The sequence below is a fragment of the Eretmochelys imbricata genome, chromosome 9 (assembly GCF_965152235.1).
Source record: "Eretmochelys imbricata isolate rEreImb1 chromosome 9, rEreImb1.hap1, whole genome shotgun sequence".
Lineage (NCBI taxonomy): Eukaryota > Metazoa > Chordata > Testudines > Cheloniidae > Eretmochelys > Eretmochelys imbricata.
This window is the reverse complement of record NC_135580.1, coordinates 89,990,365-90,013,415: the sequence shown is the minus strand read 5'-3', so window position 1 is coordinate 90,013,415 and position 23,051 is coordinate 89,990,365.

Here is a 23,051-nt window from a genome sequence, read left to right as displayed (position 1 = left end):
AGCCCAGAGCCCTGTGTGAAGCAACATCGGCAGGGTCCTCCCAGCAAAGAGTCCAAATCCAACGTCCTGGACAACTTCCTACTGTCCCCTCAGTTTGGGGCGTGGCCCTGATAGCACAAACAGTCTGTAGTGGCTTGACTCAAATGGCCCCTCCTTGGGGACCTTTGGCAGCATCCTGCAGCGGCCACAGTCCCTCTGGATGGGGCGGATGTAAAATTGGAAGGGCCTCGCCCACAACGTCTTTACAAGTACAGTAAAAGCTTTGTTATCAGCATGTTGGGAGGATGGGGGTGCAAGTTAATCAAAAATTCCGGTTAACTTACCAATGAAATACCAATTTTCAAAGAATTAGAATACAATAAAATGAAAAAAGTATAAAATAGTATACAGGTACTTCAATCCAGTAGCAGTATTGCACTGCAGAGGGGTTGATTTCTTGAATGCTAGTTGAAGCACTTAGGTGTATAGAGGTAAAGTTTTCTATACCGTAGGTTATCTTATGACGCTACATATCACAATGTGCAGTGCACGGCGTACACCCAGATCACTAAAAACACTTTTAACACTAAAACTATCCTGAACATAATTTAATCTTTCTTTGATGATTCAGAAGGCACTTCAGGATCTTGCCAGTGCCTCAGGGTCATCGTTATCAACATCAATTACCATTATAGAAGGTGTAGAAGATTGGGCTGAATCTGCACTGACCCCATGACACACCCTAGAAGCTGCTTTTTTGAATAAATCCCTGATATCAGATGGCTGCCTTGTCTTCTGCCTCCTTTGCATAAAAGCATAGTGCAGAATGTGCAATTGAGTAACCTCCCGGGCCGGATACTAGTCCCAGTTACTAGACTGAAGATTTGTACTGGGAGAGATCAGAAATGCCGGTCAACAGAGCCTTCTGGTTGATGAGGTGCCAGATACCACAGGTTTTACTGCAGTACAGCCCACTCACTGCTGGGTGCTCCCCAATCTCCTTCAGTGCTTCTCCCTCCCTCAGGCTCGTAGAGATGCAGAGCTACCTCCTGCCTCTTCATGAGTCAGCCCTGAACTGAGCCAGGTTCCCTCCTTTTCTTCCCCCTCCAGGCCTAGCACTGGCTGCAGGTATAGTGGGGCAGGGCTAGCTAAGCCCAGCGGGTAGGTCTGCACTGCCCTAGAACACCCCCAGCTGGCCTGTGCTCTTGGACTCACACGTGGGCTTGGCTGCAGGGCTATAAAATTACAATGCAGCCATCTGGGCTTGGACTGGAGCACAACTGCCAGTGACTCCCAGAAGAGCTCTGCGCCTAGAAGACTTAGGAAATTGTTCCTGAAAAGTGGTAGAGAAGCACGTGCCGATGGTACACTGGTAATATTCAGTGGTTCTCCTCTCTTTGGTCTCCATAGATTACCTCCAGTTAAACACTTCAACTAGCATTCAAGGTACTCAAGAGAAACAATTGCTACATTTGATTTTTTTAATCATTAGTTACTATTTTAATTGCAGTACTCCAGCCCACCCAGGAGTGGGCTCCTTTTGCTCTGGGCATGGCACAAGGCGCATACACTGCATGTGTGCCTACAGTAAAACAAACACATACAAGGACTGGCTAACGGGTGTCTAACAGAGTCCATGGCTAACAGAGTCCATCAGGACTATCAGTGCTGCCCAAAAACCCACTCACATTCATGTTAAGGAGCTTTCAGATTCACTGCAATAATAGGACATGAGACACACACAGGTGTAGATAACTAGTGTATGCGTGGGGTATATGTGAGGGGGTAGGAGGAAGAAGAAGAGATTCTTTTCAACCATCCTAAGCATGCAATGATCTTTTAGAAATACATTTCCCTATAAAAGTCCCCTAGAAGGACAGTCCCCTGAATGTCCTGTTGTATAGTTATGTATGATTAAGCCCTCCATGTCTGGAACAATTCCGTGGTATCATTTCTCTTCTATACCCTTTTAAGGCTTTTCTTTTTAACAGTACAATTAAATGAAAATGATAAAACATCTCTGTTCTAAGCACCTACAGAGCATTATTGACATGGGCTTTGATGTCACTGATGCAGAATGATGACTAAGGTCCCAATTCAGGAAAGCATTTAAGAAGATTGATTTCAATGGAAAAACATAGATTCTATTCGACTTGATTCTGATTCTTATACCACACTCATGCTTGGATGATTTGCTCCAACCCCTCAGACAGAGACAAACACCTACAAGATCTCTATCAAGCGTTCTTACAACTAGAATACCCACCTGCTGAAGTGAAGAAACAGATTGACAGAGCCAGAAGAGTACGCAGAAGTTACCTACTACAGGACAGGCCCAACAAAGAAAATAACAGAACGCCACTAGCCATCACCTTCAGCCCCCAACTAAAACCTCTCCAACGCATCAACAAGGATCTAAAACCTATCCTGAAGGACGACCCATCACTCTCACAGATCTTGGGAGACAGGCCCGTCCTTGCTTACAGACAGCCCCCCAAACTGAAGCAAATACTCACCAGAAACCACACACCACACAACAAAACCACTAACCCAGGAACTGGACAGTCTCTACGTAAAAGAATAAATGGACACAAATCAGACGTCAAGAATTATAACATTCAAAAACCAGTTGGAGAACACTTCAATCTCTTTGGTCACTCGATTACAGACCTAAAAGTGGCAATTCTTCAACAAAAAAACTTCAAAAACAGACTACAATGAGAGACTGCTGAATTGGAATTAATTTGCAAACTGGATACAATTAACTTAGGCTTGAATAAAGATTGGGAGTGGATGTGTCATTACACAAAGTAAAACTATTTCCCCATGTTTACTTCCCCCCACCCCCACTGTTCCTCAGACGTTCTTGTCAACAGCTGGAAATGGCCCACCTTGATTATCACTACAAAAGGTCCCCCCCCCCGCTGGGTAATAGCTCACCTTACCTGATCACTCTTATTACAGTAAAAAGAAAAGGAGTTCTTGAGGTACCTTCTGAAACCTCTTGTTACAGTGTGTATGGTAACACCCATTGTTTCATGTTCTCTGTGTATATAAATCTCCCCACTGTATTTTCCACTGCATGCATCCGATGAAGTGAGCTGTAGCTCACAAAAGCTTATGCTCAAATAAATTTGTTAGTCTCTAAGGTGCCACAAGTCCTCCTTTTCTTTTTATGTGTAAAACTGATGCAAGAGGAGGTTCGGACTCAATACCTTTATTTGCCCAGCAGAGGGAGCGTACAAATGCAATATGTATGGAAGCGTTGAGTGTGCTTCGCCACAGTCTCATTTAATTAAAGAGGCATAAAGGGACAGTAATCACTCGGAAATGCAACACGCATAATGGCACAACAAGAATCCAATTAAATGCTACAAATGAATCCTTCTTGCAATAGCCTTTCCAACTTGTAACAAGTGTTGTAAGGGTAATTGTAATCATATGAATATTTATTGATTATGAAAGAAATTCAGTTAGATGCTTGTAGCTGTTCAACATACTGTTTTACATTTAACTTTATCAGGTTAATATCGCAAAAAAGCAGCCTAGGTTTACCAAGTATCAGAGTGGTAGCCATGTTAGTCTGTATCCACAAAAACAACGAGGAGTCTGGTGGCACCTTTCAGACTAACAGATTTATTTGGATCCGAAGAAGTGGGTTTTCTACCCACAAAAGCTTATGCCCAAATAAATCTGTTAGTCTTTAAGGTGCCACCGGACTCCTCGTTGTTTCTATGTTTACCATTATTATAACAATATTTAAAAGTTAATTAGTATTTATAAAGCAGCCCTTAAAAGGAGAGGAAGGCTGGTCTCATGGTTAGGGTGCTAACCTGGGACTTGGGAGAAGTCAGTTCAGTTTCCTCCTGTGCCCCGACTTTTTGGGTGAGTCGCAATCACTCTGTGGCTCAGTCCCTCATCTGTAAAATGGGGCTAATCGCATGTGGTGTGGAGAAGATGAATACATTAAAATGGTGAGGTACTCCGATACTACAGTAAGGTGGGTCAGATGAGTGTCTCAGGGTAGGTCGACACTGCAAAAAAAAAAAAAAAAAAACCAACGGTGACACGGAGTCTGAGAACCTGCATCAATTGACTCAGGCTCACTCTACGGGGCTAAAAACAACAGTGTAGACATTCCTTGGGTTGGAGCCCAGGCTCTGAAAGCCAGCAAGGGGGATGGGTCTCAGATCCCAGGCTCCAGCCCAAGAACAGGGGGTTGGACTAGATGACCTCCTGAGGTCCCTTCCAACCCTGATATTCTATGATTCTATGAACATCTGCACTGTTATTTCTAATCCTGTAGCATGAGTCCCATGAGCCTGAATCAGGTGACCAGGGGCTCTGAGACTCACTGCCGGGGGTGGGGGGCGTTGGTGCAGTGTAGCTGTACCCTAGCACAATAAAAGCCAGTATGTTTACCAAGCCATATCATCATTTGTGCCGTGGCCCCTATGAGGGATGAGGCCCCATTGAGCTAGGCATGTCACATCCATATTACAAAATAACAGTCCCTTTCCCAAAAGAGTTTACAGTCTTTGGCCCTTGTCTATAGTGGAACTACTCGAAGTAGTCAAGTGAAGCATGTGCATAAGTGTATGCAGAATTAGGGCCTAAGGATATAATTACCATAGAGCCTGGTTATTTCTACTTATATAGAGAAACTTTGGGGAGCCTCAGACACCACTGTAAATGCTGATAAATGCTGGATTTTTTTTAAACACAGCCACTATGACTAGACAATTCATTCCTAGAACAAAAATGGTCACCTAAAAGAGAATCATATTTTCAGTGTTTATTCTGAAACAAAACAAGGCTCATTTATAAGAGTTAAAAAAATTATTTAGGAAATATAAATAATTTTACAAATTATTGTGTATGCATCAGAGGAGAAATATTATAATACTAACAAAACCCAGCTCTTGTATAGTGCTTTTCGTCAGTAGAACTCGAAGCGCTTTTCAAATGAAATGTCATTAGCCCCATTTTACAGATGGGGAAACTGAGATACCGAGCAGTAATGTGACTTGCCAAGGTCACCTAGCAGGCCAATAGCAGAGCCAGGAGCAGAACCCAGATCTCCTGAGTCCCAGATCTGTGCTCTACCCACTAAGGTATTATAAAATGGACCTTAGAACAAATTGGTGATTATACCGTTCCATTACGTTTCTTTATTTGGGAAGGCACAAGCACTTTAGAAGAAGAGCATCTTGACAGCACCCCGTACATAATGTTTCCCAGGGTTTTTCTTATACTGAAAGATTATTCTATCTTTGCCCATTAACACAGTGAAGCCAGTCTATTAAACTTATTAATATTCCAGCATAATTTCAAATGTGATAGGTTTTGTGCAGGCAAGAGTAGTGAATGAACAGTAACCAAATATGATCTAACTGTCCAATTCTCTCCTTTCTATGTCACTGTATTCATACTGTATACATTTTAAAAATGATGAATTAATCAGTTTCAGGAGCTACCAGACTATTGGTAACTTCTCTCTGGACAAGAAAACCTTGCCCAAAATTAGAGTATCTACTTTGTACTGGAGTAAATGATTACACTCCGTGCAGGGCAAGAGAGTCATGCCCATACGCTCACCTTGATGCGTGCATGTAACTCCCACTAACATTAATAGGAGTTGCATGCATCGATCTATCTTTATATTTCATGGTTCCTGTATCTCAAACACCCTTATTGCAACAGGTTAGATGGAGAAATGAATTAAACAATCCTTTTCACTTCTTGAACCAGATTCACAAGTGGGAAGGAATTTGAAAGGCTCATTCTTTCTTGCACACATCACAAGAATCATCATACAGTTACTCATCCCATTATTTTGGAATATTAATAAGTTGAATAGAATGGCTTGGCTGTGTTAATAAGTAAAGACAGAATTATCTCAGTTTAAGAAAACCCCTGAAAACCGTTCTCTGGAGTCGCCCATACTGCAGCTGGCATATTTAGCAGAGCGTCAACTAAACCTTTATCCTCTGAAGAATTATTTTGTCATTGGCCAGAAGGAGTTACAGAAAGCCACAAAAATTAAACATGTTCAGAATATAAAAATGCATGGGAACAGTAATAGTTCATATACACCTCAAAGCAGCAAAATAAAGGTTATAACATGAGTAATACTAGTTGGCACTGTATTTGCTGTCTTCTTGGAGAAGACAGTCTATAAAAACGTTTGCCACACCCATGTGTGTATGTCTCTCCCCCTTATATATTTGTTTTTCATTGTCATTTACAACATCATGAAAAACTCAAGTCCAGGAAGAGATGCAGTGTTGTAAAAACATGCAACTCAGTGCCCTTGAGTTGAGGATCAGGAGGAACTAAGTTTGGAATATGCAATATTCATCACACACAGGCTTTTTACATTCCTATGAGTGGGATAGAGTTCTGTTTTAATATATTTATTATGAAATACGTTTAATCTGTATTTAAACCATGGCCCTTTGGTACAAACAAGGAATGAAGCGAGAGCTTCTAATACTGAAGGGCGTGAAAAATGAGACACGGCAGAGAATTCATTAGACTACAGGAATTAAATGGTAAATCTCTCTCCACAGACTGCTGCCACAATATTCACATATGGTGACTTAAACAGAAATTACAATTAGTGAGGAAAGAGGTGATTAACTAATGCACAAGTTGATGGTAGTAAAACCAAAAGTTAAGCAAGAATGAGAAATAATTGCAAAAGCTGACATTACAGGCCAAGTTAAAGACTTCCTTCTCTGACATGCAAGCCGAGAAGAGAATCTTCTTTTAGCTTCCAGAAGTAGCTCCATTAGGTGGCAGCAGAAATAAGCTGTTATCCTCTCGGTAGATTTGCCAGTAGGCAGCGACATAGCCCCCACTTCACAAATGTATTACACATCCAGAATGAAAGGCCAGTTTTTAGAGAGGTGCTTTTAAGACCTTCCATGCCACAAACTACAGACAGCAAAGCAGATCACCTGATTTTCCATGAATCTCGAAGCATCCTAAAGAAATGATGGTTTTCACACAAAGTGTCCTTGGACAACTTCTGCAAGGAATTAGGCACAATGATTTTTTTTCAGCGTCATGCAAACACTTTGCTGACTGTTCCAAAATCATGTGTCAGGCACCCACACCCCAAAATTAAGAGACTGGCTTTAAAATCATGACATTTCTTTACAAATAATAAAGGCAGGGTTATTTTTATTTGCCCTTTGGTGTTTTGAGTCCTGGGGTTGCACTCAGATCACATTTTCAAGCTTTTCTCCACAATCATCAGAGCTAGAAAAAAAAATGAATGAAAGCTTCTCACCTCATCACTTGAGTCCAGGAGCTGGAGCTTTAAAACACCAAAAATTGTGAGACTTGTGATAAAATTGCAAGAGTTGTCAATATTACGAACAGCTATTCACATTTCACCTAGGTCACATCTACACTACAAATTATGGTCAATGCAAGTTAAGTTGGCATAACGCCACCACAGTTAGTATATTGCTGTAATAGGGTAGCATCCACCTCTCGCAAGCACCCTTGGCTGGGGGGTGGGTATCTACACTCTCTTAAGCTGTGGTGACCTCTGTCAGGTGGTTTCTCAGGTGGGTTTTCAGTGACTCAGCCCTCCAGCCGAGTCTCACACACACGTCTATATGTGAAACAAAACAGACCCCTTCGAAGGTATACAACCCATCAGGGGCCTACTCCAGAACCCCTCTGTTGGTAACTCTGTAGCCCTTCCTGGGTTCGGTCTTTAAACATCCCAGCCCTGGTATGGGGCCCTACCCCTAGGTCTTCCTCGCTGGAGGCACTGTCTTCACCCACTCTGGGCCTTTCTGGTCCCAACTCTCCAGCTGGGCCACTAAACCATCTGATCCCCTTCCAGGAATGTTTCACAGTTCATTATTCAGCCCCTTCTCTGCGCCTTCTCAACTCTTTTCCTCAGGGCTTAAATCACTTCCCTAGTGTCTGGGGGGCAGGAGGGGTAGGCCTACCCATTTCTCCAGGGCCCACCCTAGATCTGCTGCTCCTTCAGCCAGCCAGGAACACTTTCCTCACTGCTCCAGCTCCAGGCAGCAACTGACTGTCTCTAGCTCTTCTGCTCCTTTAATATGGTCCTCCTGGGACCAACTGGGCGTGGAGGGGGAACCCCTCAACGCCACAATGGTGACAGCTGCAGATAACAAACTCAGAGGTACAGCCACAATGGGAAGCAAAAGTTAAGTTTCAGAACTCCCTTCCCTTGGTCCCCTAACATTTTAAAGTAGACACGCTTATTGACACTTCAGCCTTGGAGCACCTGTGCACATCACCGTTCTCCAGCCCCAGCCATGGGGAGCACGGTCCAGCAGGAGGTGGGAGAATGAGGAAGGAATTATTGAACTGCAGGGAACAATACAATTTTGGCCCCTATTTCCATGGGTACAAGTGGCATACAGCACTGGCAGTATTTTCCACAGGCAGTGGTGATTGGAGGATTGGGCTAAAAGAAATCTGACGAGGTTCAACAAGGACAAGTGCCGAGTCCTGCACTTAGGATGGAAGAATCCCATACGCTGCTACAGGCTGGGGACCGACTGGCTAAGCAGCAGTTCTGCAGACAAGGACCTGGGGATTACAGTGGACGAGAAGCTGGATATGAGTCAGCAGTGTGCCCTTGTTGCCAAAAAGGCCAACAGCAGATTGGGCTGCACTGCCAGCAGATCGAGGGAAGTGATCGTTCCCCTCTATTTGGTACTGGTGAGGCCACATCTGGAGTACTGCATCCAGTTTTGGGGCCCCAACAACAGAAAGGATGTGGACACATTGGAGCGAGTCCAGCGGAGGGCAACAAAAATGATTAGGGGGGTGGGGCACATGACTTATTAGGAGAGGCTGCAGGAACTGGGCTTATTTAGTCTGCAGAAGAGAAGAGTGAGGGGGGATTTGATAGCAGCCTTCAACTAGGGGGGGTTCCAAAGGGGATGGAGCTCGGCTGTTCTCGGTGGTGGCAGATGACAGAAATAAGGAGCAATGGTCTCAAGTTTCAGTGGGGGAGGTCTAGGTTGGATATTAGGAAACACTGTTTCACTAGGAGGGTGGTGAAGCACTGGAATGGGTTACCTAGGGAGGTGGTGGAATCTCCATCCTTAGAGGTTTTTAAGGCCCGGATTGACAAAGCCCTGGCTGGGATGATTTAGTTGGTGCTGGTCCTGCTTTGAGCAGGGGGTTGGACTAGATGACCTCCTGAGGTCTCTTCAAACCCTAATCTTCTATGATTCTATGATTTTAGCTGCCTTCTTGCTCCTCGGGGTAACAAAGGCACAGAGAACACAGCTGCTGCTGGTGTCCCGAAACAGCTTGAGCCCATGTGCCGCTAATCTGTTTACTGCACTGTGAACTGGCATAGGAAAGTGTCCTACCACAGAGGAAAAATAAGGCTGCCATCCCTAGAAACCATCAGGAGAGGATTTCAGAATACCTCTGTGAAAGTTGCATTAAGATCTCTCAGAAGGATTCAAGGGACAGCCCTGTGTACGTAAACAAACTGCTCCGCATGCCCCCCTCCTGGTAACTCTGCTGGGGAATGAAAACCGGTAACAACTCTACCTCCTCTAGTACAAGTAAATTAATGAAAAGTCAATACCTGTGTCCTGCTACGTTGGGGTCAGGCATTATTTCTACATTTAAACATTGTAATGGGAAATGCATTCACACACTTACCTGAGGTTGCTTCCTCTGCACTGGTCTCGCCCTTGCTCAGCAGCCGGGACTGACTAGACTGCGATGAAATCTTGACCAGATCCTGGCTCGCAGCATAGCTGGATACCCTGGTTGCACGTCCCCCATCCTCCTCCTCTTCCCTACTGTTCACGCCAGGGGTCTGTGTCTCGGGCTCCTCGGAGGTATCCACCATGTTCTGCAGGGTCTCTGCCAAGTGTGGCATGCAGCTTGTTGTAAAAGCAGCAGGTCTGTGGCTCAGCACCAGATCAACAATTGGCCTCCCCGACCTTCTGGTCCACCTGCTGGAATTCCTTTGCTTTCACGTGGCACTGCAGCTGATCTTTGTCACACGCCTTTGCCTGCAACCCCTGTGCAATCTGCTCATAGCTGTCCAGCTGTTCCTCAGCCTCTTCTCCCCACAAGCCCAAGAGATCCAATACCCACTGTCTAGTCCAGGCTTTGGGTCGCCGTGACCCCTGGGCAGTGGAGTTCACAACTGTGACCGGAGTGGTCAGTGTCAGGCATTGTGGGGCAGCTGCTAGAAGACTGTGAGGGTCAACATAGGTCACACGATATTTACACTTGCCCTACGTTGACCACAGTATACTGCCCATGGCTCGTTCAGGGCGGTGGCGTTAGTGTGTTGCCGTCATTGCGTGCTGACGTCGGCAACAGAGAAATCTGAGTACAGACATGCACAACTAGGTCAACGCCAAGCGACTTATATTAACCTAGCTTTGTAGTATAGACCAGGTCTTAGAGTGTCGGAAAAAAACATCCAGTTACCAACGCTGTTACAAAGAACATTCAGTGCTGCATGATTAGGTTCTTCTGGGTCCTTCTCCCTCTATTTCATCTTGTAATTCTACACAGAATCCTCCTCTACTGGGCTGCCTTTTGTGAGCAATCCCCTTCAAGAACCATGTGCACAAAGACTAACAGGGTATACGAGGAGCACCGCTTTTCTGTGTGTCTCAAGTGATGCAGCATGAGACCTACAAAGGGCAGCTGAACAGTTCTGGAGCCCAGTGTGAAAACAGAACAGGATCACAGTCCAGGGCCACGAGAGGAACTCGGCTGCACTCCCTCCCCCTGGAAGGCATACAGTGACTGTATTGCATGTTATTTCCACTTGTGCACTGATCAGTGCACTGATTTTTATCTCCGATATTTAATAATTAATACTTTATTGCATTCTTCAATATCCAACGTATGCAGCATAAGAGAGGGAAATTAGCTATATGCTATGCCGTTTTTTTCTAGCAGTCAGGTGTTGCTGTCAGCAAAAGACATATAATATTTTCTGGGGTTATTAGTTTAACCTAGAGGGCAAACATTATACAGTGCACTCCCAATTATCCAAATAGCCTGGGGGACATGGATTTGCTTTGGATAATTGGGAGCTGGGATAATCGAGACAGGAGGAGCCTTTCAGCCATTCAGCAGCAGGACACCCTCCGCCCAGGGCTGGGATCTCCTCCTTCCTCCTCCTTGGAGTATTGGCTGGGGGTCGCTGCTCTGCCCCACTGCACCGCCCCACGGCAGGAGGGCTGCAGAAGACTCCCTGCAACTGCAGGGCAGGTGACACCCAATCCCTGCAGGCACAAGGGGCAGGGCAGAGTGGATACCCTCTGGCCAGGAACCTGCTCTGCCCTGCCAGGGCCACAGCCTTCCCTGCACCTTGTACCTGCAGAGATCCAGTGTCCCTGGCCCTGCAGCAGCATAGGGAGCCCTCTGCAGCTGCACTGTTCTGGCCCTGCTCACTCACGCCTGTGAGAGCGGGGCTGCAGAGGGCTCCCTGCATTGCCGCAAGAGCCATTCAGCGCCAGCAGGGTGGCCTCTCCCGCAGCCAGCTCATCCTCCTCCTTCTCTTTGCAGTCCTGTCTGGGGCCCTCTGCTCTATCATCAGAATTCCTTCCTTGTCCCCCAGCAGGAGCTACATGGGGGAGAAGGAAGGAGTTCACATAATACGGAGGTTTGGATAAACAGGAGTTTACTGTATTATGATTTTATTACAAAAAAGTGATAGACCCAGAGCTTCAGCCAGTGTAAACCAGCAGAGCTATATTGACTGTCCCAGAGTATCCAGTGCTGCGGTCCTTGCACACCAGAACTCCCTCTAACCTTTATAGGAGATCTGGCTGCACGGGAGACAGGAGCTTTAGAAAAGCCCAGGACATTTAAATGGTGGGGGCACATAACAGCCAATCAGCTAACCTGATCCCCCAGCCAATGGGAAGGCGGTAGACCTAGGAGAAGGGAAGAACATAAGAACGGCCATACTGCGTCAGACCAAAGGTCCATCCAGCCCAGTATCCTGTCTACCGACAGTGGCCAATGTCAGGTGCCCCAGAGGGAGTGAACCTAACAGGTAATGATCAAGTGATCTCTCTCCTGCCATCCATCTCCACCCTCTGACAGACAGAGGCTAGGGACACCATTCCTTACCCATCCTGGCTAACAGCCATTAATGGACTTAACCTCCATGCCACCATCTTGCCATGCATGCACTCTCACACTCCCTCCCACCACTTCAAGGCACCATGTTACATTCCCTGCAGTCCATCCAAGACCCCGCCTCCCATTGACTGTGAAGGAAGAGGGGACATTGCATGCAAGTTTGTAATAAAATATTTAATAAGCAATTAGCTCTTTCCTTAAAATCATAATGATTTCTTTTTAATTAAAGTTATTTCTACCTCGCAGATAATCTCCCAAGACTTGCTTCATTAAATTTCCTCATTAAGTCCCAGCTTTCCAGCAAGAATTCTTACATTTGCTTTGTGTGATGTTATATATTCGATCTGCTGATTATCTGGCAACTTTTACAGACCCATGATTATAGCTGCCCTTTCTTTTCTGAGCCTTAATCCTAGATACAGTACAAGTATATTTATTTATTATAGATTTATAACAATGCTAAGAAGAAGACCAACACATATGCTCTACAGTGCCCTTGACATAGCTTAAGAAAACATCCTAAGTGCAGCAATGTAAAATAAACACAAATTCCCCTCACACAACTATAGGTCTGCCCACACTCCACCCATTTCGCCGCATTTTTCAAACACCTGGGGAAAAGATGGACCTTGCAACTCATCTGTTCTTTTTTATGTTATTTGGGAGCCATAAAGAGAAACCATGTAAGCAAATAAAAAGGCTGGTAATCAAAGGTGACATTTCTTAGATTGTAAGCTCATTGGGGCAGGGACTGTCTTTTTGTTCTGTGTTTGTACAGCACCTGCCACGGTGGGGTTCTAGTCCATAACTGGGGCTCCTTCGTTTCACCGCAATAAATAAATTAGCAAACCAGATCAGATATCAAGGTCCATCCAACAATATAAATGTTACTCACATGGTAACTGATAATAGGGTACAAATGGCAACAGAAAACAGTAAACTTTACCTTTATTTATTTCAATACATTTCAGTGATGGGGACTATATTGCCAAGTAATTTACATTATCGATTTCAGACCAGTAAATTTTTCCATAATGAGGATGTCTTCATTTGTTCAATCACAATCTGATAGAAGGCATGCTAGGCACCCGCCATTAGTGGAATGAAGTGCCTGACTGTGATCAACAAAAACTCTAAATAGGATTGACCTTTTCATCCAAGTGTTCATAACTAGCTCTTATTTTTAGCTGTGTTCCAAAACAGAAACATCAATGCTGCAGTGGAACACACCTTCAGAATGAACACCAGCTTCCTCATAAACAGTTGGGAATCATCTGGCCCCTGAGGGTTGTGTGGGACAATACACATGGCAAAATCAGTGTGCATCAGATGGCAGATGCTGAATGTCTAGTCAGATGATAATGATTCTTCAATTGTAGTTCAGGGCTGGGGTATTTTGGAGGTTTGGGGTTTTTTGTTTTTTTTTCGAAAGGAAGATATAAGTTAACCTGGCCTCATTTTAGCACATAGAGTCATCAATTCACATGAAGATCATGTGTGTGCACCGGACGCTATTTTCTCAGACATTCAGGAGCTTCTGTATGGACCGCGTATGATGGTATGGTGCTCACCTAGTGGAACGTGACCAGGAAATGGGGCACATCCAATGGGTTCAAAGAGCTTCAGATTCTCCCACAGGAGCACAGACAGGCCAGGGAAGGGGCAGCTTGCTCCCAGCAGCAATAACCCACCCAGAAGCCTCTACCTACACGCACACACAAAGACCAAAAAATTGTCCTGTGACCCACCAGACTTTGTTGACATATCTCACAAGCCTTTGGGGCCAGCAGAGGCATGTGGGTTACGGTAGGTCACAGGAAGATTTTTCAGCCATTTTGTGCGTTGTGGAGCCAAAGGAATGGAGAGCCAGCCTGGGGTAGAATATATAACTGCGGTAGTTGAACCACACATTTCACATGCATCCTGGTTACCTCTTCATGGCCCGTAACCATAAAACTGCACATGGTTCAATAGGCCTCATAGAATTCTCTTATACAGTCAGCGAAATAGCATTCCCACCCACTTATTAGGTAACCAGTATTCAAGCCTGTGTGAGAGTGAACTTGGAGAAAATGGAGGTTACAGTCATATTTTTTCAATTTATACAGAAAGAACACAGGCTGTAGTAGACGTCTATCGTAGCATGCTACACTGACCCTTCTAAACCAAAGACCCAGCTACCCCGGTGAATATATTTATGAGGAAATTCATGGTTATCAAACAAAAACACTCCAGTGCTGGTCTGACAGGTAACCTCAATACAAAGCCTGTGGGAAGGGGCTGCAGAGTAGAACTCAAGGCAGGTCTATGCTAGAAGCACTACATCGGCACAGCTGCTCCACCTCTGCAAGAGGCAGAAGCTATGTCAGCTTCCCACCAACATAGCTCCAGTATGGACAGCGCTTAGGTCGCTGTAACCTGTGTCGCTCGGGGGGGTCTTTTTCACACCCCTGCGCAACGTCTGTTAGCTCGACTCAAGCAGTAGTGTAGACCTAGCCTAAGTAAATAATAATGGGGCCTAGAGGACTAAGAGCCAAGGTTATTATGGCTACTGTCCTGCTTTTTACTTGAGTTGGTATCCGCTGTAGTTGCTCTAATATGATAAATGTATGTAAATATGATAAATGTTACGGGATCGAAGAGAAGGAAAGATGGTCTTGTAGTCAGGCGATCAGGATTGTATCACCAGCTCTGACATGAATTTTTGGGGTAGATCATCTCACTGGGCCTCCATTTCTGTAAAATAGGGATGATAATATGTCTCTCTCTTACAGGGGTATTATGAGGTTAATTAATTAGCATCAGTAAGGACTTTCAGAGAGTCTAGGCTGGAAGGTGCTACAGAAATGGGTTTGTTGTGGAATTGTTTCAGGCTAAATAAAGTTTTTGTTTTCAAACAAACAAACTCTAGGTCTGGCTCGGCAGTGGTGGGAGAATGAGCTGGCATGCAAAAGATTGGGTGCTGGGCCCAGCTTGGCAAGAGATGGAAGCGCTGCATCATTCACGTGCAGCTGGGTGGATAGGAGGAGAGGAAGATGAAAGAGCATGTAATTTATTCCTAGATTTTAAAGCCAGAAGGGACCACTAGATCATCTAGTCTGACCGGCTGTATTGCACAGGCTATAGAATTTCACCCAATTACTACTGCACTGAGCCCAATATTTGGGGTTGGCTAAAGCATACCTTCCAGAAAGGCATCCGCTCTGGATTTGAAGACACAAAGAGACAAAGAATCCATTGCTTCCCTTGGTGGTTTGTTCCAGTGGTATCACCCTCACTGTTACAAATGGGAGCTTTATTTTCTAAATTGAAATTATCTGGCTTCAGCTTCCAGCCCTTGGTTCTTGTCATGCCTTTCTCCACTAGATTAGAGAGCCCTTTAGAAGCTGGAACTGAATCCCTGTGAAGGAACTTATACACTGTGATCAAGTCACCTCTTGATCTAATTTATGTAGGACTCTAGCAATGCACTGTAGTCATGCCATGGCTGTGCTGAGTGTCTGCATGCAGGCGCTGGCTTGCAGCCCTCCGGCTGCTGCGGGATTGTTGCTGTAACAGCAAAGAGGGAAACTAAAGGAGGATGGGAGGCTTGAGAACACAGACCAGGGAGGGCCCAATCCTGCAAGACGCTGGGTGTTCTGACAGGACCCGAAGGAACGCCGCACTTTGCAGAGTCGGGCTCCAAGGGCCAAAGTCAGATTCAGTAAGCAAGCGGGTACAAGTCCATTGTACACAATGGAGGGGTATGTGCAAAAAAAGGAAGGGCATTGTGTTTCTAGAGCTCAGTGTGATGTTTTCATGTGCTGCACCTCCTCTCCACATGGCAGTGAGGAGCAGGATGTAAGTTCCCTCTAAGGGTACCCTATTACCAGACAGCAATCGTTTGCTTGTGATAGCGGGCCAGATTCTAGTCTCCCTTCTGCCAGATTGATGTCTTGGTAAGTCCAGGGAAGTCTCTGGCCTTACACCACTGGAGGGGAGCTCAGAATCTGGCCCACCATTTGTAGCCAATAGTGCAGAGCGAACCCCATGACAAGAGATCTGCCCTTTCTCCTGTACACAGGTACCCACCTCCCCAGCCGCATACAACCTGCAGAGGCGATTGCCTCTCCAGAGGGCCCAGTTCTCCCCAGCGGGGGCTTCCTCCCATGTCACCACATGGTGGCAAAGGCTCTGGGGGAGGCACCCACTTTCCAAGGCAGCAGGGGATAGCGGGCACCGGGCAGAGACTGGAGGAAGGGAGTGTTGTCTGGCACCTCCCCCCGCCAGGCTCCCAGGGGGTGGCACCCCTCCCCGCCTGGCCAGGCTGCGAACCCGGCCCCAGTGCGGGTCCCACCCCCGGCCTTGACGCCAGCGCGCTAATGAAATGCTAATACCCGGGCGCCGAGCCGGTCGCTGCCGGCACCAATAAAACCCGGCGCGGAGCCGGGGCTCTGCCCGGTGCCAGTCCGCAGCCATGCAGAGCGCAGCCCCCGCGCCGGCCGCCCCCGCCCTGCACCTGCTCACCTCCTACTTCATCGACAGCATCCTGGGCCGGAGCCCCGCCGCCAGGCGGCAAGGTGAGCGGGACCCTGCCCGGGAGCAGCCGGGACGGGGCGCCCTGCCAGCCTCACCCGCCGGGGATCGATGAGGGGATCGGGGCGCCCTGCCAGCCCCCACCCGCGGGGGTGGATGGGGGGGATCGGGGCGCCCTGCCAGCCCCCACCCGCCGGGGATGGATGGGGGGGATCGGGGCGCCCTGCCAGCCCCCACCCGCCGGGGATGGTTGGGGGCACCGGGGCGCCCTGCCAGCCCCCACCCGCCGGGGATGGATGGGGGGGATCGGGGCGCCCTGCCAGCCCCCACCCGCCGGGGATGGATAGGGGGGATCGGGGCGCCCTGCCAGCCCCCACCCGCCGGGGATCGATGAGGGGATCGGGGCGCCCTGCCAGCCCCCACCCGCCGGGGATCGATGAGGGGATCGGGGCGCCCTGCCAGCCCCCACCCGCCGGGGACGGATGGGGGGATCGGGGCGCCCTGCCAGCCCCCACCCGCCGGGGACGGATGGGGGGGATCGGGGCGCCCTGCCAGCCCCCACCCGCCGGGGACGGATGGGGGGGATCGGGGCGCCCTGCCAGCCCCCACCCGCCGGGGACGGATGGGGGGGATCGGGGCGCCCTGCCAGCCCCCACCCGCCGGGGACGGATGGGGGGGATCGGGGCGCCCTGCCAGCCCCCACCCGCCGGGGATGGATGGGGGGGATCGGGGCGCCCTGCCAGCCCCCACCCGCCGGGGATGGATGGGGGGGATCGGGGCGCCCTGCCAGCCCCCACCCGCCGGGGATGGATGGGGGGGATCGGGGCGCCCTGCCAGCCCCCACCCGCCGGGGACGGATGGGGGACCGGGGCGCCCTGCTGGTTCCCCCCAGTGCGGAGCTCCCCGGGGCAGCGCAGAGGCCGGGCCCCCGGGTCATTCTCCCGCTTCTCTCCCCCTCCCCAGGCGGGGACCCCACGGAGCCGCCCGAGCCCCGCCCCGCGCCGCTGGCGGCAGAGAAGCGCCAGGTCCCCGGCGCCTGGGCGGCGGAGGACGCGACGGAGGAGGACGCGGCGAGGGGCAGCGGCGGCCCGGGGGAGCCGGCGGCCGGTCTCCCCGGCTCTGCCCCCGCAGCCGCGGCCGAGGCGCCGGGGCCGCTGAAGCGGAAGCAGCGGCGCTACCGCACCACGTTCAGCAACTTGCAGCTGGAGCAGCTGGAGCGGGCGTTCCGCAAGTGCCACTACCCCGACGTGTTCACCAGGTAGGAGCGGGGCCGGGCCGCTCCGCCAGGGGTCACCCCGCCCCAGCGCGGCCCGGCCCAGCCCTTCCCAGCAGCCCCGTGGGGCCAGATGCCGGGCGACGCTGCCCTCCTTTGGGAGGATCGGGCCCTGACTGCGGCCTCTCCCCCAAAAGTTTCGACTGGGTCCAGGGGGCTTCAAAGAGAGATTCCTCCCCCGAGGCAGCGGGGCCAGACCTTGAAATGGTCACTGCCCTGTAAATGCCACTCTCGGGTGCAGGGAATAAACCAGACTGAATGAACCCAGGGTATGTAATGACAGGGAGCCCCCAGGAGAGCGAACAGCGAAAGGATAGGAAAAGCACTTGAAGCAATGGGGAATAGCTCAGGGATGGACGGTAATCGCCAGCTTTAAAGGAAGAGCCGGAGCACATGCGATTCCGCGCTCGCATGAAGTGGGAATCAAGGTGAAATCAGGGCACTATGGTGTGCGAGGGGGTCTCAGATCTTACATCCCCTTACTGCTGTCTCAGCGGTCCTAATGCAGTTACCGGGGTGTGAGCTGGGGGGGTGTAAAAACCTCCCAGTGGAATGTTACTGTTTATATATTCTCAGACTGAGAGGCACTATGCAGCGGCTTCTAGATTAGAAATCACCTGTAAAGAGCAGGGGATCTGATTTGGCTTTTAATGAGCTCTCAAAAAGAAAAGGAGGACTTGTGGCACCTTAGAGACTAAGAAATTTATCTGAGCATAAGCTTTCCTGAGCTACAGCTCACTTCATCGGATGAACTCTCAGTGTGTGATGGGGCCTGATGAAGCCAACCCTTTTTTGTGACTAAAGATTGAAATACTAAATGATATTTGGCTCTTCTGCAGAGAGGAGCTAGCACTGCGTCTGGATTTAACAGAAGCCAGAGTTCAGGTGAGTAACAGGTACTAAAGAACAGGGACCTAGTGTTGACGGAATACACTGCCTTTTGATATGTATAAACATTCTTAGCTTAAAATTAAGTGTTAAATGTTTTCTTAAGTGCTGTTGGCTTTTTTATTTTTCCAGCTCACTCAGGTTGAGAAGTGTTGCTGTAAAGGATGTAAAAAAGCTAGCAGCTGTTATTCCATATTATCCGACAAAAGAGGACCAAATGCAATCAGAGCTTTGAATTTAAAAGAAGGAAGGAGGAGACTTTTTAGTATCCCACCCCCCCAAAACCAGAAACGTCAAAATAAAATATAGTAATTGTCAGATATAATATCAATACACTTCAGCAAACAATAAATGATCATTTAAAATAGGCTTTGCATCTTGTCTAAACCAGTGGTTCTCAGCCAGGGGTACGCATATCGCTGAGGGTACGCAGAGGTCTTCCAGGGGGTACATCAACTCATCTAAATTTTTGCCTAGTTTTATAAAAAGCACTAGTGAAGTCAGTACAAACTAAAATTTCATAGAGACAATGACTTGTTTATACTGCTCTATATACTATACACTGAAATGTAAGTACAATATTTATATTTATTTTATAATTATATGGTAAAGATTAGAAAGTAAGCAATTTTTCAGAAATAGCGTACTGTGACACTTTTGCTATTTTTAATGTCTGATTTTGTAAGCAAGTGGTTTTTAAGTGAGGCGAAATTTAGGGGGACACAAGACAAATCAGACTCCTGAAAGGGGTACAATAGTTTGGAAAGGTTGAGAGGCACTGGTCTAAACTATTTAAACATCTGTTTATGGATGTAGAAGTGGATTTGAAGGAGTTGTGTGCATATTGTTTAAATGCTATTTTATATTTAAATCTTAAAGTTCTGAAACAAACCAACAAAAGTCTAAAGATTCACAGAAAAATTTGATGCTTTTTCACTATAATTTCCTCCACCGGAAAAAATATTTAAAAACAGAATTGGGGACAATAGTATTGTGTCGGAGTTCAGAATGTAGATACATTTGTAATTGTCTGACATTTGTCAGCTAGTGTTGCAACTGCACCCTTTTTTAGCAGGTTTTTTTTCTCCTCGATATTTGTTTTTTAAAGAAAGGAGAAATATCCTGGACATGTCCTCCCTTATTAAATCTGAGACAAAACCACTAACCATAACATTTTAGATAGTAGCCTTTTCTAGACGTACACTTAAAAATGCATTTTTACCACTGGTCTGTAATGGTCCAAAATTAAATGCATACTGGCATTTTTAGAAATCTCTGTATTTAGTTTTTGTAAAAGTCCACATTAGCATTGCAAAAATATTCATGCAGTTTCTTTTGAAGTGCCAAAATCTGATGTTTTGGTTTTTGACCAAAACAATAAAAGGACCCAAAATGGTTAGATCATGTTGTGAACCAATGATTCGTTGAATGTTGTGTTCTACATCTAAGCAATTATTTATGTAGTTCACAAAAGCATTCATTTACCATCTCCTGCCACAATTTAACTTGAAAATGTCTGCACTGTTTTTTAAAAAATGGTTAAAAGATTATTCTGAGACTGAGATGAGAATGTTTACTTGAAAGGAATTTGTATTACTAGGTTGGGCAGTTATAATGGAACATCAGACAAAACTTAAGCATACAGGTGCAAAGATTGTGTAACCAATCTTCCATACTGCAGTCTTCTAAAGAAGCCTGTCCTTGGTTCTAAACACCCATAATTAACAGTTCCTTTTAAAAAAGTATTAACTCTGGTATTAACTCATTGACTCTGTTAGCTTTAAAAAAAAAAGTGTATACATAGCAAACATTAAATCTTGTTAAAAATTTAGTTTCAAACAGATCATTAAGGGTCCAAATTAGCACAAAACCAATCAAGTTATACTAACCTCCGCACATACTGTACATCGGATATTGAATGAATTACTTTGCAAGTCAGTCCAGCTGCAAGCTGCAGTCATAACTTGGCTCCTAGCATGTACTGTGCAGTTTTCATGAGTATGATATGCTTTGCAGCCTCTTCCCTGATTTGGCAGGCTTACTCACAGACTCATCTCTGTTTCTCCTCACACTCCACCAGCGGGGCCAGATGCTCAACTTGTGTAAATTGTAGTTCAATTGAAGTCAATGGAGCAATGACAGTTTACACTGGCTGAGGAGCTGGCCCCAGAAGTCTTGAATTTCCTCATCTTTCCATATTTTAACACTTGGGCCCAGATCCTTAAAGATAAGTAGGCTAAAATCTATTGATGTCAAGTGGAAGTTAAGAGCCTAAATACCTGTGAGGATCTGGGCCTTGGAGACAGGGAAAGAGAACTTCCAGCCATCAGGGAAAGCTCTTAGACAATTTATATATTACATCCAGTGCTCAATGATTTTATACGTGTGAGCAAGCTTTGTCACCTTTTTCATCTCAACCCCACAGCTAAGTTATTTTATGAACTTTAAGGAAAGAAAATGCCCCCCACACACACACCCCAACATAAATATCACCAATGCTACTAGTAACTAAAATACCGTAACACATGACAGCCACACGTTTCTCCTGTAAAATGAACACGGATGCAAAACTGTTAACCCCACCCATCATTTCCCCAGTCCCATTCTCACCTTCTCATATGGGGCTTGCCAATTGCATGCAGTTGGGTTGCACTGTTCGATGTCTTTTTTGAGACATTGGCATACGGCAAAAGGGATCATGTTGATGATTTGAACCCAAGCTTCCTATGAATGTCATCAAAAAGAACAGAACTTTCAGTGGCATAGCCACGTAAGAGTACTAGGCAAATATTGAGAGGAAAGATATTCCAGCATCATAGAATTCAAGGCCAGAAGGGACCATCAGAGTATCTACCCTGAGCTCTTATATATCACAGGTCATCACCACCACTCAGCACCCATACATGAAACCCAACAACTGAGATGAGACCCCAGTATTACAGACCTCAGGAGGCTAGACTCTTATGAGTCATAGGCAGAGTGGTTTGGTTGCTAACATGAGATGGAGGTTCAATTCCCTGCTCTGCCATAGACAAGTACCTTGGGCAAGTCACTTGGTCTCTGGGTCTCATTCCCCCAACTGTAAAATGGACATAATAGCTCACCCGGGTATTGTGAGGATAAATACACTAAAGATTCTGAAGTGCTCAGATAGAAGGGTATGTTTACAGACCATTTTAAAATATACTGTAATGGTATCTTCCTGACCTGCTCAAAAGTAACTCTCTGTGACGCTAATTTAACGCAGAGTTGTCATATCTGAGGCAGCAGAACAGCCCATTGCTTTTCAAACTGATATTTGCTTCTCTGGAGGGACACCTGCTGTACCTCTTCCTGGGGCAGTGGTTTTTATACACACAGCCAGATAAAATGGGGAGAAGGCACAATATTTTCTCTTATCGGAGTCAGCAGAAACTGTTGCATTTCATTGAGTCCTAATTGGAAGTGACCCTGCAAGAAAGAAAAATGGACAACTATCTTATTCCCATCTCATTCCAGAATGCACCATGTATTTCAGCTATTTCTCCCACCTAGAGAGATTTCCCATGTAACCTCTTTGAAAATGCTTCCCAGGGGACCCATATATTTTTCCATACCATGGGAAAGGAATGATAGGAAAGTCTGGTAAATCCTGTCCTGCTTGGAAGCCATCCTTTATGGACTTCCAGCAGCATTTTTGTTTGAGTCCATACTTCGCTTCTGTTAACAGGCTTGTTTCTCATTATTAGTGTAGATCATTGGTCTGGGGAGAAAAAATAGGAACATCTTAAAAAGTTCTAACCTGAAAAAGTTCGAAACATCAACTGGTTGATTCGTCACCATGGGTATCATTGGTAAAGCACTCACTTATAAAGTAATAAGGATTACTGCAAACTGAACATCGTTGTGATATTATTTGCTAATAATCCCGAGATCAGTCTCAGCAACAAAGATACACTATGGCTAATCACAAATATAATATAACTTGTTTTTTATGTATCAGAAAGTGTTTTAATTCACATGATTTTGAGGGGATTTAAAGTCTCCAGAAAAGACTAAATTGAAAACTGACTTTACATTCAGTCAGCTCTTCTCTTAAAATTGCATAGTTAAAGTTTTTAATTATTCTCAAAACACCAAGTATTTCTAAATTTGGATTATGAATGATAATTTCAATTTCTAATGAAATTCTTGGCATAGGAATAACTTTTAGGATACATTCAGAATCTATCAATAATTACAAAAATAACATGCAGTATTTAATATACCCTGGTTT